General features: G+C 41.7%; 2 protein-coding genes across 2 annotated transcripts in view; one reads left to right on the top strand and one right to left on the bottom strand.

The window, feature by feature from the left end:
• LOC116221772 (protein NLRC3-like) overlaps window positions 1-157 on the bottom strand; it is a 72,422-nt gene extending 72,265 nt beyond the window's left edge. The window contains exon 1 of the mRNA XM_042708772.1: window positions 55-157. The gene's annotated coding sequence lies outside the window, so the exon portion shown is untranslated. The remainder of the gene's footprint in view (window positions 1-54) is intronic.
• Window positions 1-17,500, top strand: part of LOC122133143 (protein NLRC3-like) — a 383,696-nt gene that overhangs the window by 175,257 nt on the left and 190,939 nt on the right. The gene's annotated exons all lie outside the window — the stretch shown is intronic.

Raw genomic sequence — 17,500 nt, 5'->3', positions numbered from 1 at the left:
CAGACAGACAAACACATAAACAAACGGGGGCCCAGAGGGAGGGTCTCATCTTACCTGCGTCTCGACCCGGCGTCTCACTCTGACTGAACTCTGGTCTCTGCGTCTCACTCTGACTGAACTCTGGTCTCTGCGTCTCACTCTGACTGAACTCTGGTCTCTGCGTCTCGACGCACGCACACACACACACGACCAAGTGCTCGCCCTCACACACACAGACGCACTCACACACACAAACAGACACATTTACACACACACAAACACTCACACACATACATGTCCCACAGAATTGCGTGTGCATATACTGAAATCCAAGCTGAAGTCAGAGTTCATTCAACTGACACAGTCACAGCACAAACACATACAGGCACAGAATGATTTGCCAAAGGAGAAGTGTGTGTGTATGTGTGTGTGTGTAGGTGTATGTGTGTGTGTGATACTCTGTGGACTCTGGACCCTCCTTGCTTTCTCCCTCTGTTTATTAACTTTATTGGCACCAATAGAAACTGGGTAGCACTTTACAGATCGGTAGTAAGTTGGTACTATCATGGTAACATGTAGATAGCATCGTCATGGTAACAACTCATAACAACCCACAAGTTATTTCATAGTTTCAAAGTCGTTTCTCAACAATAATCCACTTATTCAGCAGCATTAATCTCATCACATGTACGGCCACTTACAGCTTGACATGTGGCACATATACTGTAACCATTACAGGTACAGATAGAGCTGAACCCTAAAGCACGACAACGAGACAGACAGAGTGGAGAGAAAGTTCAGTTTACTCGTCTTTTCAGGCAGGATCAAAACCAGGAGATCAGTCAAACAGTCAAACAGGCAAACAGTCAAACAGGCAAACAGGGTCAAACAGAGGCAAGCAGGGTCAAAGCAGGGTAATCAGGCAAAACAGGGTAACAAAATGCCTGAGAGCAAAAGACACAAGCCAATCTGGCAGGGAACAGGTGAAAGTGGACAGGTATAAATACTGAGGGACCAATGAGGAGATGAGCTGGAGGTGAAGAGATGGGCGGAGAATACCAGGTGAGAGGGATGAGTTGATTGGATGAGTGAGGCATGTGGGAGTGGCAGGATCTGCAATGACAGGAGAGATAGTGATAGACATGAAAGCACACACACACACACACACACACACACATCTGCAAGGACAGGAGAGATAGTGATAGACATGACACGCACACACACACACACACACACACACCCAGACACACATCTGCAATGACAGGAGAGATAGTGATAGACATGAAAGCAAAACCAGGTGGAACAATAAACTAGAATTGAGGGGAATTCATGACACGTACACAGAGTTGGAACCGTCAGCACTTAAGAATCAAAGATATACAGAACAGTCATGTTTCAGCTCACAAAGGCATATGATTAACACACATACATACTTGATTAAAGTCAGAGTGTCATATTTCCCTATGTAGTGCCTCTCTAGCAGGTTAGGCTGTCATGACAGGTGGCTCACCTGAATTCTTTAACCCTCCTATTATGTTCAAATTTTACCCACATCTATTATGCTTGGGGTCAATTTGACCCCAGCAATTTAAACCTCCAAAAAATTATTATAATTCTTTTTTTTTACCCAAGTTTTTGTGTCAGGTACTTTAGGTTTATTTGTTGACTACCTAAATAGCCCTTAAAAATAAAACAATACCCCCACCCACCCTCTTTATACATCCAGAATACATGTTACGCGACTATGGAGAAATATGCAGATCCCCATAAAATCTCACTGATTGACCTAAAATTGGAAAGAGATATCCTTCTGGTGTTTTTATGGCTTCATATTATTTCTAAGTACATATTGTTGCTATCTATAACATTTGGAGTAAAAAACAATTTCTTTTATCAAGAAAAGTAACAATGTGATTAAAAAAGTTGATATTTCTTGTATATTTTATACAATTAAAACAGTCTGGGGTCAAATTGACCCCAAACAACACCTATGCGTAAAGTATGTGTACAGGACATTGAAAACATATCATCATGTTAATTTTGTCTTTACCCAGTTGTCCCCATTAAATTAGGAAAAGTCATTAAATATGAAGCAAAAAAAATGATGTCAAACATTTATTTAGAGACGTTAAACATTGAATGGGGTCAAATTGACCCCAAACATAATAGGAGGGTTAAATTATCAAAAATATACTTGGGGTTTCACTAATGAATTTGTTAATATTAATCCATTATACCGACAATCATTCACTTTCAAACTCTCTTTCACCTTAAAATCACTTACCTTTAAACTTAGTAGTTAATACTAATCTTAGCCAACTTAAAATATAAAAAACCAAACTGTTTTACACAAAAGCATGAAATATTTACTTAGAAAAAACAGATCAATAAATCAATTCTCTTTTCAAATATAATTTTCACATGTGTTCACATCAACCTGTCATATCACATACACAGAAAACCCATGATCCCAAACGGAGCTAAGTTGCCGGCAACACTGAATAACATAAAGAGATGATTCGACTTGCCAAGACGACTTATGCAGATGACAATGTTGCAGTTCCACAGACTTCACTACTGACGTTCACTGGTCGCTAGCTTGGTAGCAAAGTCTATGCTCATTCACTAGCCACTTGGTCAGCAGCTAAACTCTTTTTTTTCTACTGTTGAGTTATCTACTCAGCTATCTAACTATAACACCATTACTAATATAAACAGAGTCCTGGTTGAACACTTTTAATAATAATGGTGAATAGTTTATCTAAACCGTTTGTGTTTAACTATGCCACTACAGAGTCCAAGACACTATGTATCCCATTTACACAACCAGGATTGTGTTTCAGCATCTGAGTGCACACACTGAACAGGATTGTGTTTCAGCATCTGAGTGGTGTTCAGTGCACACACTGAAGGGGACTGTGTTTCAGCATCTGAGTGGTGTTCAGTGCACACACTGAAGGGGACTGTGTTTCAGCATCTGAGTGGTGTTCAGTGCACACACTGAAGGGGACTGTGTTTCAGCATCTGAGTGGTGTTCAGTGCTCACACTGAAGGGGACTGTGTTTCAGCATCTGAGTGGTGTTCAGTGCACACACTGAAGGGGACTGTGTTTCAGCATCTGAGTGGTGTTCAGTGCACACACTGAAGGGGACTGTGTTTCAGCATCTGAGTGGTGTTCAGTGCACACACTGAAGGGGACTGTGTTTCAGCATCTGAGTGGTGTTCAGTGCACACACTGAAGGGGACTGTGTTTCAGCATCTGAGTGGTGTTCAGTGCACACACTGAACAGACAGCTAGAGGACAGGGGGTTGCAGTTCACTGAATATGACAACAAGCTTATTGGATTAGTAGCAAAGGTTCGAGAGCATGGATTTATACATCAGAATGAACTTGGCAAACTCAGAGAACTTGAGCTAGGTCAAAAGTATGCAAATATCAAAATGGAACTGATATTCTAAAGGGAATTAAATACATTAGGGAATTCAACAGAGCCCAGGTATAACCAACATTTCATATATTTCATATATTCATCGTTGTTGTACATAATTGTTCATATTTGTATGTCTTTGTTATTAATATCATTTCTATAGAAACAACGGATCATTATATCATGGTTCAATGTTCATCCTTTACACGGAGTATTCAACCACGGTTCAATACACGCTTACTTCATGTTCATTGTGTGAGTGTGTGTGTGTGTGTGTATGTGTGTGTGTGTGTGTGGTATGTAGTAAGTCTGTGTGTGTGTGTGTGTGTGTGTGTGTGTGTGTGTGTGTGTGATAATAAAATCCATCAGCCTTGGGACTTCATTGACATCCTTTCTGTTCTTACCGCACAGCCTGTGGCGATTGGCGCCTATTAGAAGACCCTTCTATCATAGTTATCTGTTTGGGATTCAGTCACATATCCCCTCCTTTTCAATAAGGAGAGCTAGAGGAAGGGAGAGGAAGTGCAGGTTAGGAAAGGAGGCGCCACTCTACATGGATTTATGGATAATTCTCTGCACATTCACAATCTAAACAGTTTACCCACTTAGTAGGATTATGAAGATCAGTTTACCTACTCTTGATAGTAGGATTATGATGATCAGTTTACCTACTCTTGATAGTAAGATTATGATGATCAGTTTACCCACTTAGTAGGATTATGATGATCAGTTTACCTACTCTTGATAGTAAGATTATGATGATCAGTTTACCCACTTAGTAGGATTATTATGATCAGTTTACCTACTCTTGATAGTAAGATTATGATGATCAGTTTACCTACTCTTGATAGTAGGATTATGATGATCAGTTTACCCACTTAGTAGGATTATGATGATCAGTTAACCTACTCTTGATAGTAGGATTATGATGATCAGTTTACCTACTCTTGATAGTAGGATTATGATGATCAGTTTACCTACTCTTGATAGTAAGATTATTATGATCAGTTTACCTACTCTTGATAGTAAGATTATTTTGATCAGTTTACCTACTCTTGATAGTAAGATTATGATGATCAGTTTACCTACTCTTGATAGTAAGATTATTATGATCAGTTTACCTACTCTTGATAGTAGGATTATGATGATCAGTTAACCTACTCTTGATAGTAAGATTATGATGATCAGTTAATCTACTCTTGATAGTAAGATTATGATGATCAGTGTACCCACTTAGTAGGATTATAATGATCAGTTTACCTCCAGATTAAGAGCCCAGGGGGTGTCTTAAACATTATATATTTACATTCAGACAATAACATTTAGTCATTTAGCAGACACTTTTATCCAAAGCGAGAGAACGATCAAGCTACGAGCAATAGAGACCTAGTGTAACAAGCAATACTATTTTACATAATAAATAAAAATAAGTGCAGGAATGTAACTACTGTAAGTGTGAGTTAAGTACTAGTTAGAGGAGATAGCATTAGAGGAAAGATACGGAGAGGTAGAGGAAGGAAGAGGAAGAGCAAGTTAGGAAAGGAGGAGCTCTCTGAAGAGTTGGGTCTTCAAGAGCTTCTTGAAGGTAAAGAGCCCCTGCTATAGGAGTGCTTGTCAGCTCATTCGACCAACGTGGAACTATGAATGAGAATAGTCTAGATTGCTGTACTTGCACAGACGGCAGTGCTAAACGTCGCTCATTAGACGAACGCAGCATCCGGGGGGTAACATTTGCCCTTACAAGAGCATTTAAGTCAGTGGGAGCAGAACCAGCAATCACTCTTTAAGCAAGCATAAGTGACTGAACTTAATGTGAGCAGCCACAGGCAGCCAGTGGAGCTCAATAAGTAGTGGGATGATGGGTGCCCTCTCCGGTTCATTTAAGGTTGCTACAGTTCTCCAACAAATCAGAAGTCCTGCCTCTAAGTCTAACGAGCCAGAATGGTTTACTTTGCCTGAAGTGAATTTAAATGAGGAAACAACTGAAGAGAAACAGTATGGAAGCTTTAGACTTACTGAAGGACAACTACAGCAGTTTCACACAAAAGTTTGCACAAAGCCGATTGAGATGCTATAAACACCTTTTACAGTCTGATAGGATTTAAACATTTTAGTTATGGCACATTATGACATCTGCTATGACAGGTTTATGACACAGACATGTCAGTCATATGTCACCACAGTCATGTCACGTGTAACAGAATGATGACTGGAGTCTGAAGTTGTCCCAGGGGTCAGTGATTTTAAAAGCTTATATATTTATTTGAAAGTAGAGTAAAACGACAAAAAATCCAACACATGTATATGAACTTCAGTACATCAATAAAAATGATTATGGAATTATATTTGAGTATTAGGTGTGTCAACACTCTGCAATTCCACTGTGCACCTTATCATTGATCAACTAAGATGAGTATTTTAGCTAAACTGATCACAATGGATTATCACATCCAACTTAATGCAGTAAAGGTTAGTTTATGCTAATACCAGCACATGTAATATCAACTTGCACATTCAAAGTTAAATCTAGCATTAAACCAACTAATAAGGCCAACAAATCTGTTTTTAAGACTATTGTTCACAAACTTACGTACCAACAGTGCATCAAAAGGCATGAAATCTAACAGATGAGTAACAATATCAATCAATAACAGAGTGATGAGTAAACAATATGATGAACTGAAGTACATGAGGCTTTTTCTCGGCTTTCCATCAACTAATACGCTTCCTGAACTATAGATATGGTGTTGATGACATAATTGATAAACAAAGACTCTTAAAGAAACAGTGTACATTAACTACACACCGACAGCACACAGGTTTTGACAGATATTCATACAATCTCAATAATAGTCTATATCTCCACATGGCTACATATATCACAAAACAATAACAAATCCCAGGTAGCCTATTTATACAACAGATATGGATAATCCTACAGTTTCCCCCCAGTCCATATCTCCATGTGTGCACATGATTGAGAGAGACTGGTCCTGCTCTGTCTGCTGAGTCCATGCTGCATGCTGTCAATCATCTCTGGCTGATCAGGACACGCCTCCACTCTCCATTCATCTCACTGTTGTGCTCCCCTCAGGAAGAGGCTGTCTGCTGTGTGCTGCTGCTCACCTACGCCATCTGCAGGATAAAGGAGAGAATACAATAATCAATCAGTCTCTTCTGGACCACAGACCCCATCCATCTCACGTGTGTCGTGTAAAGTAGCCTTCCCATCTGTATGACAAGGGAAAAGACACAACAATCCACCAGTCTCCATGACGACTGTCTCCCAGTGACCCAGACTGCATGAGAGACAGAGGGCTGCTGTATTCTGACATCAGTAACAGCAGCCATGATAAACACATTCACACATTAGACACACTGCAGCAGAAACAGTAAGGGTGGAGCTAAAAAGTCCAAAACCACTGGTCCAATCAGAAGAAGAGAGTGGCGTCTGGCTCAACCAATAGAGATGGCTGCACATTCCCTTCATGGTGTTTGTAACCTTTTCCACAGTTAAACCTTACTGTTAAACAGTCTCTTACTGGGCTTGAACCTGTGACCTTGGGCATGGGAGCCTGAGACACACTAAGATGAGATAGTATTATGACTCTTACTGGAGTTACTTTGATGTGAGTTAATGACTGGAGTCATTTTACAAAAATCTAATGAAGAGACAAACAGACAGAATGAACAAAAGAAAAAAAGAAAGAAAGAAAGTAAGAAAGAAACATTAGGCAAAATAGGCATGAAAAGAAAAAGAGGTGGGGAAAAGAGTGTGACAGAGTGATGTAGGCCAAAGGTCAAGGCCAAAGGTCACATTCACATTCACATTTAGCAGACGCTTTTATCCAAAGCGACGTACAAGGGAGAGAACAATCAAGCTACGAACAATAGAGACCTAGTGTAACAATACATACTATTTTACATAAGAAATAGAAAAAAAAGTGCAGGAATGTAACTGCTGTAAGTGCAAGTTAAGTACTAGTAGAAGTGCAAGTTAGTAAGGGAGGTGCTCTCTGAAGAGTTGGGACGCCCCTGCTCTGGTAGTGCTAGTAACATTTGCCCTTACAAGAGCATTTAAGTAGGTGGGAGCAGAACCAGCAATCACTCTGGAAGCAATCATAAGTAGGGATGGGTATCGTTTGGTTTTTATCCGATACCGGTACATAACCGATACTTTTAAAACGATACCGGTGCCTAAACGGTGCCGGAACCGATACTTTTTTTTTTTTAAAGTGCAAAGCGACGATTGACAACATTAAAGAAAGGCTTTTTTTATTGCCAAGGCAATTTTTTTTCTTCAAATTGAACAATATATTAACTGTTTAAAGTATATTACAAATATAAAAACCATACAAAACACTTGGCTTCCAACTACAGCTTCAAACTTTTTAACTTCAAACTATGAACATTATATTAACTGTAAACAACAGTTTATAGTATACTTAAATAAATATAAATAAATACAAAAAACAGCTTCAAACTTCTTTTGCAAAAATATGAGCATATTTGCCTTTGGAGTCAAAAATGTATTATTTTGTTTGCATTTATTTCATGAAATTTCACCATTTTATGATTTGTTTATACCTATCTTTTCTATCTTGTTCATAGTTAATCTTGTTACTTGAACACACTGAGTACGATAAAATGTGTACTGCCCCTTTAAGAGACTACCGTTGGTAGTTTATCTGTCATCTCCGTTTATTTTTCAGTCTTCAGTTGCTGATCTGCCGTTGACTCTTGCCTTCTCTCCCCTCTTTCCACGCAATTATTTTGTTGCATTTGCTGCACGTCGCGATGTTTGAATCTTTTTGTGCGAAATACAGCCACACTTTTGACCGTTTACCTTTCGGTATTTTCTCTGTTAAAAGGTTGATGGCTAGTTCTGTTTGTGCTTGCCTGCTCTTCACTGTCATAAGACTGTTGCTATGAAAACACCAATGAGCGTGAGCGACACAAGACAAAGTTTACATTGGGAGCTGGGGCAGTTTTACATGTGCCCCACGGAATCTGCCTAGCGACCGTGTTCAATTGGCTCAGGCACCGAAATGAAGCACCGAAATCTGCGTTGCATTTCGGTCCGGGTAGGTACCGGTTGTATTGGAACCGGTTCCATATTGGTACCGGTTCTCGGTACTCAACCCTAATCATAAGTGGCTTGAACTTAATGCGAGCAGCTACAGGCAGCCAGTGGAGCTCAATGAGTAGTGGGGTCACAAACAAACAAACATGATGAGTAAAAGATGACAAATAACCAGAGGATGAGATGAGATGTAAGACAGCCCTGAGCTGTAAGGTGTAAGAGAGAAAAAGAAAGGGGGAAGAACGAGGGAGAGAGAAGGATGAAAGACAGATGAGAAAAAGCAGAGGACCACAGAGAGATAATCTGGAGAACAGAAAATAAAAGACAGACATCCATGTTGGGTCTGATGTTATAAAGACCTGAGTGAGATGGTTAGATATTTACTCACATTAGTGTCTCCAGTTTATAGTGGGGGTCCTCCACTAGAGCAGAGAGCTGCTCAACATCTGATGCACTCAGCTTATTGTCCCACAGGCCCAGATGTGTGAGACTTGAGGAGTGTGAGGTCAAGGCAGAGGCCAGATAGGAACAGCTCTTCTCTGTCAGGTTACAGTCATACAGCCTGGGAGAAACATCATGATACATCTGAATATTAATAATCAATCCTCTATCCCCTCCCACACACACTCAGGGATACAAATACACATGGATACACACACACACAGCCTAGATGCTCCTGAAGCTCTGTCTCATATAACCACCAAAGAAAATAACTCCCACATACATACAATTAATTTATGTTATTAGTATTTCACTTACTCTCCCCCCCCCCCCCCCCCCCTCTCTCACACACACACAAATGTTGTTGAATGGACCACAGATAGATGGACCGCCCAGCCAAGACATCGATCCTTATGCATATTAGAATTGAGTGATGTTTGATAATCATATAACAGATGTATGCTTTCTGAAATTGTTCAAGTCATGTTTTATAATCAGATGACAAAATGTATGAAATTTCTTTAGTCATGCTTGACAAACTTATATGCATGTATGCTTGCTGAAAACTGCTTAAGAGTAAAACAACTGGATTAAGAAATAACCATTGATAGAATAAAACATGCTGTGTGAAATGTGCTTACATGCTGTAAAACAATGTATGTGTTTAAGTGTGCTGTGAGAAAACAGGAAGTGTACGTTGGGGTCCGGAGTTTCAGTGAGGAAATGTGCGAAGTAAAGATAGAAAACAAGCAGAGGCTGACCTACGATTGTTAAGGATGACATGCTTGACATAGGAAATAGGCATTGAGCAATAAAGAAAGATTTATGACCTAATATGGAAAAGGTCAGTAGCCTGCAAGGATGCAGGGGGATATAAAAACGTGAACACTCTGTGTTTCGCTCTCTTGCGTTGGTGATTTGGATATCCTGCTATAGAGCTTTTGAGAGAAGAGTTAGAGACCCCCCTTTAGAGGAGAGGAGATTATCTTTTGAATTAGACATGTTTCTTTAAACGGGTAGTACCCTTTTGAGCTTGTTTTGTAGTTTGTATTTGCTTGTATCTTTTTATTCCTTTTTCATTAAATCTTTGAGGAGCTTGTTAATACTAAACACTGGTTTCTGGGTCCATTAATGGAGTGAGTTCTCTCCCCGCGTCAGCGACACACCTCCCTTTATGCACCTGTCTGATTCAGCAGCCTGTATTCGGAACATCTCACACCTAAGAGAGCTGGGGATCTTCGGTACAGAAAAACCTGACGACTGCGTGAGAAAGGTGAGTTGTCCTTCCCTCTCATTTTAGAAGGGGAGTACGTGTGGGTGATCTCCTGGTGCATCCTGAGGTCCCTTCTCTTATCTGGGCTAGAACATACTATAAAGCTTGGTATACTGTGACATTGGTTTCCGAACTAGTCTTTTTAGAGTCGCGTGGCCTATAACCGCAGGGGGCAGCTGTGAGGGCATTCGAAAACGCCTGTGCGTCGAATAGCACTCAGCAATATTTGTAGGTGGTCACAACTAAGCGGAATCTCTTCAATGTACAGTGCATATAGGTCTAGATACAACTCAAGCTCTGTGTCATTCAACCACTAAGGAAAGCACCAACATACTGTAATGTTGCTCACTTAGTTTAACTGTCTGCTCCTTCACTAGTTAAACACTGTGATGTAATTGTAGGAACATACATATCATTATATATATGTATTTATATCATGATGTTTCTCCCAGACTGCATCACTGTAACCTGACAGAGAAGTGTGTGTCTATTCCCCTATTCCCTTGGCTGTATTCCTTAATAAACTCTGCTTTACCCGAGGACATCCACCTGAGTCCTGATATCTCATGACAGTGTGTGTGTGTGTGTGTGTGTGTGAGTGAGAGAGAGGGAGAGGAAGGGAGAGTGTGTGTGTGTGTGTGTGTGTGTGTGTGTGTGTGTGAGAGAGAGAGAAAGAGAGAGGGAGAAGAAGGGAGAGTGTGTGTGTGTGTGTGTGTGTGTGTGTGTGTGTGTGTGTGTGTGTGTGAGTGAGAGAGAGGGAGAGGAAGGGAGAGTGTGTGTGTGTGTGTGTGTGTGTGTGTGAGAGAGAGAGAAAGAGAGAGAGGGAGAGGAAGGGAGAGTGTGTGTGTGTGTGTGTGTGTGTGTATGTGTGTGTGTGTGAGTGAGAGAGAGAGAGATATATAAATAGAAAGAGAGAGAGAGAGAGAGGGAGTGTGTGTGTGAGAGAGGGAGAGAAAGAGAGGGAGTGTGTGTGTGTGCGCGTGTGTGTGAGTGAGAGAGAGAGGGAGTGTGTGTGTTGAAGGGACCGACATTTGATAGTTAGTTTAATAAATATATTCCATAGTCAATAATTCAATATATCTGACCTAGTGGTCATTTTAGTGTTCTTTGGATTTCATGAGTTGTAAAAACTTCTCATGTGTATTCTGTTCCTGGCCTACATGAGGTGTGAGAAGCCCTCACAGCTTCCCCCCCTGACTAGAGACATATAATAATTAGCATTTAGGGATCCACCCCCCCTGGCATGCACACAGCTTAAATTCTGTGCTTTCCCAAAAGACACTCAGTGAAGGAGATTTAGGTGGAACACACAGTGAAATCTAACTCTCTTTCCTCCTTTGGTGCGCGCCACTGAAAGAATAAACCTGGATTTGGTTTTTCATCACAATCTGACTGAGTCTCCGATACATTTGGGATATAGAAATAATTCCTATCAATTGGAGGTCCTACCGAGATATTAATTCTTGGAATTTTGCTGAGATTTCAGTTCTGCTGTAAAGATCCTCTGTACCCCGTTTGATACAACACTTTGGTAAGTAAACTTACTTAATCTTGGGAAAATATGTGCCGTAGATCGTAGTAACAGTCTTGAGATTGGAATTCTCAGACGGAATTGAGTCTTTGCACTAGCAAGTTCACCGTGGGCAAGCTAAAGCTTAATTCGAGTGTGTGAGCCTTCAGCTCCATATTCACATCAGAGTGTTGAGTAATTCTCCCTTGGGAGAAACTACACTCTTGAGCCTGCTCTGTTTAGAGAGTAGCAGACATCTGATTCAGCACAGTCTGAGCTGTGGGTTGGATCATTTGTGAAAATCTAGTTTCTGCACGCTCAGATATTGTTCCCAAGAGGATATAGGCCTAAGTGTTGTGATCATAATAACGGGTGTTTGAAAAGGGATCTACAGCATTTTAATATTTGAATTTAGAAATTGTTCTAAGTTAATTTGTAAATTATTTACATTAGATTGTGCAGATTCAGTCTTTTTGAGATGGAAAACAAAGATTCAAGACTTAAGGTCCCTTTGAGTGTTCAGATTGCAATGGCCAGTGTGGGAAATGATATAAAACATGAGAAAGTTAAAATTGAGATGATAAAAGATGGTTTTCAGCTAATTTGGGGAGTCAGGAAAGCCAGTGAATGGGTCTTAGACATTAAGTCTGAAAAGAAAAGACAGCGATATTCGCGCTATCTCATGAGCAGATGGACACAGCGTTCACAGGGTTTCTTGCTGGAATCAGACGGCCAGCCAGCGACCCTTCCTAGACTGCGTGAAAGTATGAAACAGAATGCTGACAAACTTCAGGAAATTGTAAAAAATTTACTGGGAAAAATCCCATCTACTGATGTAAAGGATCCTAAAGGCATTGCAGATTATGCCAAGCTAATAACTGAACTAGTGGCCAGTGTGGGTAAAGCCGTTTCACAGGTAGAGGAGAGATCATTTCAAATTGCCGCTGTAACAGAGACTAATGTGCCTACAGCCCCTCCCCCGCCTGCAGATTTGAGGCCACAGGTAAACTTATATTCCACTGCTCCGTTTGTTTCACAGAATGTGTTATCTCAGATACCTCAGATGGCTCCCATTAGACCTGTGACACCAGCAGATGTTCGGGATAATGGGGTCGAGGGTGTTAATGTTACTTATAAAGGGCCTGGACTACGAGGTGACTTGGGAATGGTTACTCCAATTACACCTGGAGCGCTTAGCCATATTTTGCAGCCTCTGCCACCACTTAAAACACAAGATCCAAATGTTGATTTTTGGGTAAAGTTGAAAGACGCCGTGATTACCTTTTCTCTTGAATATAGTGAGGTAGCTACTATCATTAAAGCCAAAGCCCCTTTGGGATATGCCTCACGCTTAGCTGATGCACAGTGGCCTCGGCTTATGCCAGATAATGATGTGGCCTGGGAAGTGCATCTTGTACAGTGTGAAAATATAACTCAGGCAATCCTAGGTAGAGGATATCAGTCATTTACTTCTCTGTCAACCTGTATCCAGGGACCAACAGAGAGTTTTAACTGCTGGATCAACCGTTTCACAGAGAAACACAGGACCCTGGCTGCCTGTCGTACAGACACTCCCACTCTCGGGTCAAGTTTTATAATTGATACAGCTTCTAGAAACATGAATGAAAGGTACCAGCAGATGTGGACTTTAGGTCTGCCAGTAATCCGAGACTGGGGAGAATTCTTGATTTGGGGACAGAGAGCTGAGGCTAGCGTAGCTCAACTGAATGAAAAAGATCAAGATAGCTGCAGTACAGGATGTATCTCTCACAATAGATATCAGGAAAGAAGACAGGATACACCCACACATTCAAATTGTCACAGATGTGGGAATCAGGCCATTGGTCTAGACATTGTAAAATAAACAGAGAAACTCAGATAAACTGTGTTCTCTCAGCAGAGGGGCACGGACTCTGACACAAACTCTGAGATTTTAAAACTTCTCAGAACTTTGGCCAAATCTAACATCACTGATCCATAGCGCCAGGTGGCCTCCCTGGCTGGATCATATTCAGACATTCGCCCTTTCGTTTGCGCAACCTTGGAGGCCGGGATTGCATTATGCTTTTAGACACAGGCGCGTCTGTCTCAATAACTGACCTTGCTTTACCAATCACAAATAGGACTAACACATTTGAAGGCTTAGGTGGTTGTGTCACCTTTCATTTGTCTGAGCCCATTCCATTGACTTTTCCTCCTCTAACTAAAGTTTTCTGGGTTCAAATTTGGGTGGGTCCTTCTAATTTAGGTAGTATACTAGGAATGGACTTAATGAGTATGCTGGAATGTTCAATCCTCCTCCCTAACCAGGTGATGGAGGGTTCTCAGTTTTCCACTCCTATTCCCATTATGTCAGGATCACACAAAGGGATAGCAGCTCTGACAGAGACCAACACAGTACTTAAGCTACTCATGTCTCTTTTTCCCAACTTGTGGTCCACTGATAAACTGGCAGTAGGTCACATACCCATAGAGCCAGTACGTGTCTCTGGCCCCATGCATAACCCAGTCAGACAGTATCCTTTAAAAAGAACGGCTGAAAAGGGTGCAAAAGAAATTGTTGATCAGTTAGAAGTACAGGGTGTCATTAGAAATGTGTCTCTCCTACAAATTCACCATGTGGCCTGTGCAAAGCCGGACGGCTCATGGCGCCTAACAATTGATTATACGGCTTTTGAACAAGGTTACAACTCCCAGACATGCAATAGTTGCTAATCCAACTACTTGTTATCACAACTTAAACCCCTCATTTACTATCTTTTCTGCCTTGATGTCAGTAATGGTTTCTTCTCCGTGCCTATTGACCAGAGAGATCAAGTCCGATTTGGCATTTACTTGTGATGGTCAGCAATACACATTTACCAGACTACCACAGGGATATCTTGATTCACCGCACCATTTTCCACCAAGCATTAGCTCAGGTGTTAGAGGCCGGTGCAGTCTGGTCTCTCCTCCTCATCCATTATCCTTCAGTATTGTGACGACATTCTCCTTGCTAGTAACTCTCCTGAGGAACATCTTGTTGTCCTAACCCAGTTATGTGAAGCTTTGCAGGAAAATGGTCTGCTGCTGAATGCCAAAAAGGCCCAGTGTGCTGTTTCGGAAGTCACATATATGGGACAGAGAGTCGGGAGATCTGGTAGACGGATCATCCCCGAGAGAGTCAAGGCAGTCTTGGCTCTCCCCGCCCCACTACAATTACAGGTGTAGCGAGAAGTAATGGGTATGTTTAACTACATCCGTGTACACATTCCAGATTTGCTGACATCTCACGCCCCCTTGTACATTTAATGAAGGGGGGCTTGCAGGTAGCGCTAAGATTGAGTGGTCAACAGAAGCTGATGAAGCATTCATGTTTGTTGAAAACAGGCTATGGCTTCCTCCCCTGTGTTAGCACACCCTGACCCTGACCAGCCTTTCCACTTGTGGGCATATCCATCTAATACCCAATACTCATCAATCTTTATGCCAACTGTCAGCCCGACACCAAAAGCCTTACAGACCCATAGGGTATTTCTTCTGCAAAACACCTCCTGCTCTCCAAGGGCAGCCTACATGCATACAAACTTCTTGATTGTTTGATTGGGCTCTTAAAAGCATGCTGAGCCATACACAGGTTTTGGCACAGTGGTCTTGCATACGCAGCACCGTTTTGTCAAACTGTTGGGTGAAAGCACCATTCAAACCATTTTCACCACAACGAAGGGGTAGATGGGAAACAAGTCTGTTTGACCCACGCGTCTCTATAACCACTGACGATGCCCTGCTATTTAAAAAATGCACTAACCCCCACTGATGGTGAGCAACATGACTGTGATCACGAAATGCTAGACAATGCAGAGATCTTTGTGGGAACGGAGCCCATTCCAGACGGCCGAGCTGTGTTTGTTGATGGCAGTTCATTCATGAGAGATGGTGAGAGATTGACTGGATGGGCTGCTGTGGGGGATGGAAAAGTTTTGCGGGCGGGAAAGCTCTACAAAGGGGGAGCCCAGGTGGCAGAACTCGTTGCTGTAACAAATGCCTTGCAACTCGCTTTACATTCTAATGTGCCTGTCAATATCTTCACAGACAGCGCTTACGCATACCATTCCACTCACACTTGGGGTCCTGTATGGAAAAGCCGTAACTTCACAACTGCGGCTGGAGCCCCCATTGCTCATAAAGCTGAGATTATCACACTCTCTGAAACACTGACCCACTTAACACCTTCTAAGTGTTCTGTCATTAAAATCACAGGACACAGTGAACAAACAAAGGACGCCCTGGCTCAAGGTAATGATCTTGCGGACAAAGCTGCTAAAAAAGCAGCAGAACAGACAGGACACTCAAGAGGTGTCATGGGAGATAAGTCAACGCAACACATAGCTGCATTTTCTTGCACAGAACTTATCAGTTTGCAAGATTTACAAAAAGCGTATCCCACTACTAATGACTATTTTGATAAAATGATGACTACAGAATGTGCTTTTTCAAAAACAGGCTTATGGATAATGGACGAAAAGGTGGTGATGCCAACTCCACTCGTACCAATACTACTACGAGACTACCACCAATTGGCCCACACAGGGGTGTCCACCACATGTTCTTTGGTGAAGGTACACTGGTATGTTTTTGACTTAGTGACTGAAATGGAACAGGTTGTAAAAACTTGTATCCACTGTGCCAAGACAGCACCATATACTCACAAAAACAAAATCATTATGGGACATGATGAAAGACCAACTAGACCATTTACCCATTTACAAATAGATTTTGTGGGACCACTGCCCAAGTCTGAGGGATATGAATACTTGCTTGTGTGTATTGACAGATTTAGTCGGTGGGTGGAAGGATTTCCATGCCGGAGAGCTACTGCAGATGCTGTGGCAAAGGCTTTATACACACATATCTTGCCCCGATGGGGATTTCCTCTCCAGATAGACAGTGACCAAGGCTCACATTTTACAGGACGAGTGTTGAAAACCATTTTGAAAAATATGGGAATACACCAAAAACTACATATTCCTTACCGACCTCAAAGCTCAGGGTATGTTGAAAGTCATAACAGAGTTCTCAAATCAGGCCTAAAAGCCCGATTAGAACAACACGGAGGGAAATGGACAGCACATTTGCCTGTTGTGTTACTAATGCAGCATAACACACCCAACAGAACGACAGGGCTTAGCCCGGCTGAACTCCTTTTTGGGAGAAATCTGATTCTACCAAATGACCCTATACTTACTGATGAAGTTGGTCTGGACAGTCACAGAGTAGCCTTAGAGGCCTACTGCCAGACCCTTTCTAAAGTATTACGTGACAAACAATTATTGGCAAGAATTAGACAAGATAAAAAAGATCACACGGAAGTTGCCACAGGGCGCAGGATGTATCAAGAAGGACAAAAGGTAATGCTAAAAAAATTTGGCACCCAAGCGCCACTGCAGTCTGCATGGAAGGGACCTTATGTGTTAATTATGTTAACAGAAACTTCGTGCTTCCTGTCATTAGGAAATGGTCGACATCGTTGGGCTCATTTATCACAAATTAAACCTTTTGCATAAGATTAATTGTTTTGTTAAGATCTCTTTCAGAATCAAAACAGCTGACGGTCACCTGGAGGTTCTTCCTCCGGACCTCACACTTCGAAAGACAAAACTGATACAACTCGCCACGTTGTCGAAAGGGGGTGGAGCACGACCGTTTGAAACCAAGACAGCGCTAATTCAATCACCATCAACTCCATCGACACCTTTCAACTCTACGGGACCTCTGCAATTTCTGGAATAATTGCCACACCCTCCCAA

Source organism: Clupea harengus, chromosome 9 (genome assembly GCF_900700415.2).
Source record: "Clupea harengus chromosome 9, Ch_v2.0.2, whole genome shotgun sequence".
Lineage (NCBI taxonomy): Eukaryota > Metazoa > Chordata > Actinopteri > Clupeiformes > Clupeidae > Clupea > Clupea harengus.
This window is presented reverse-complemented; position numbering and strand designations above follow the sequence as displayed.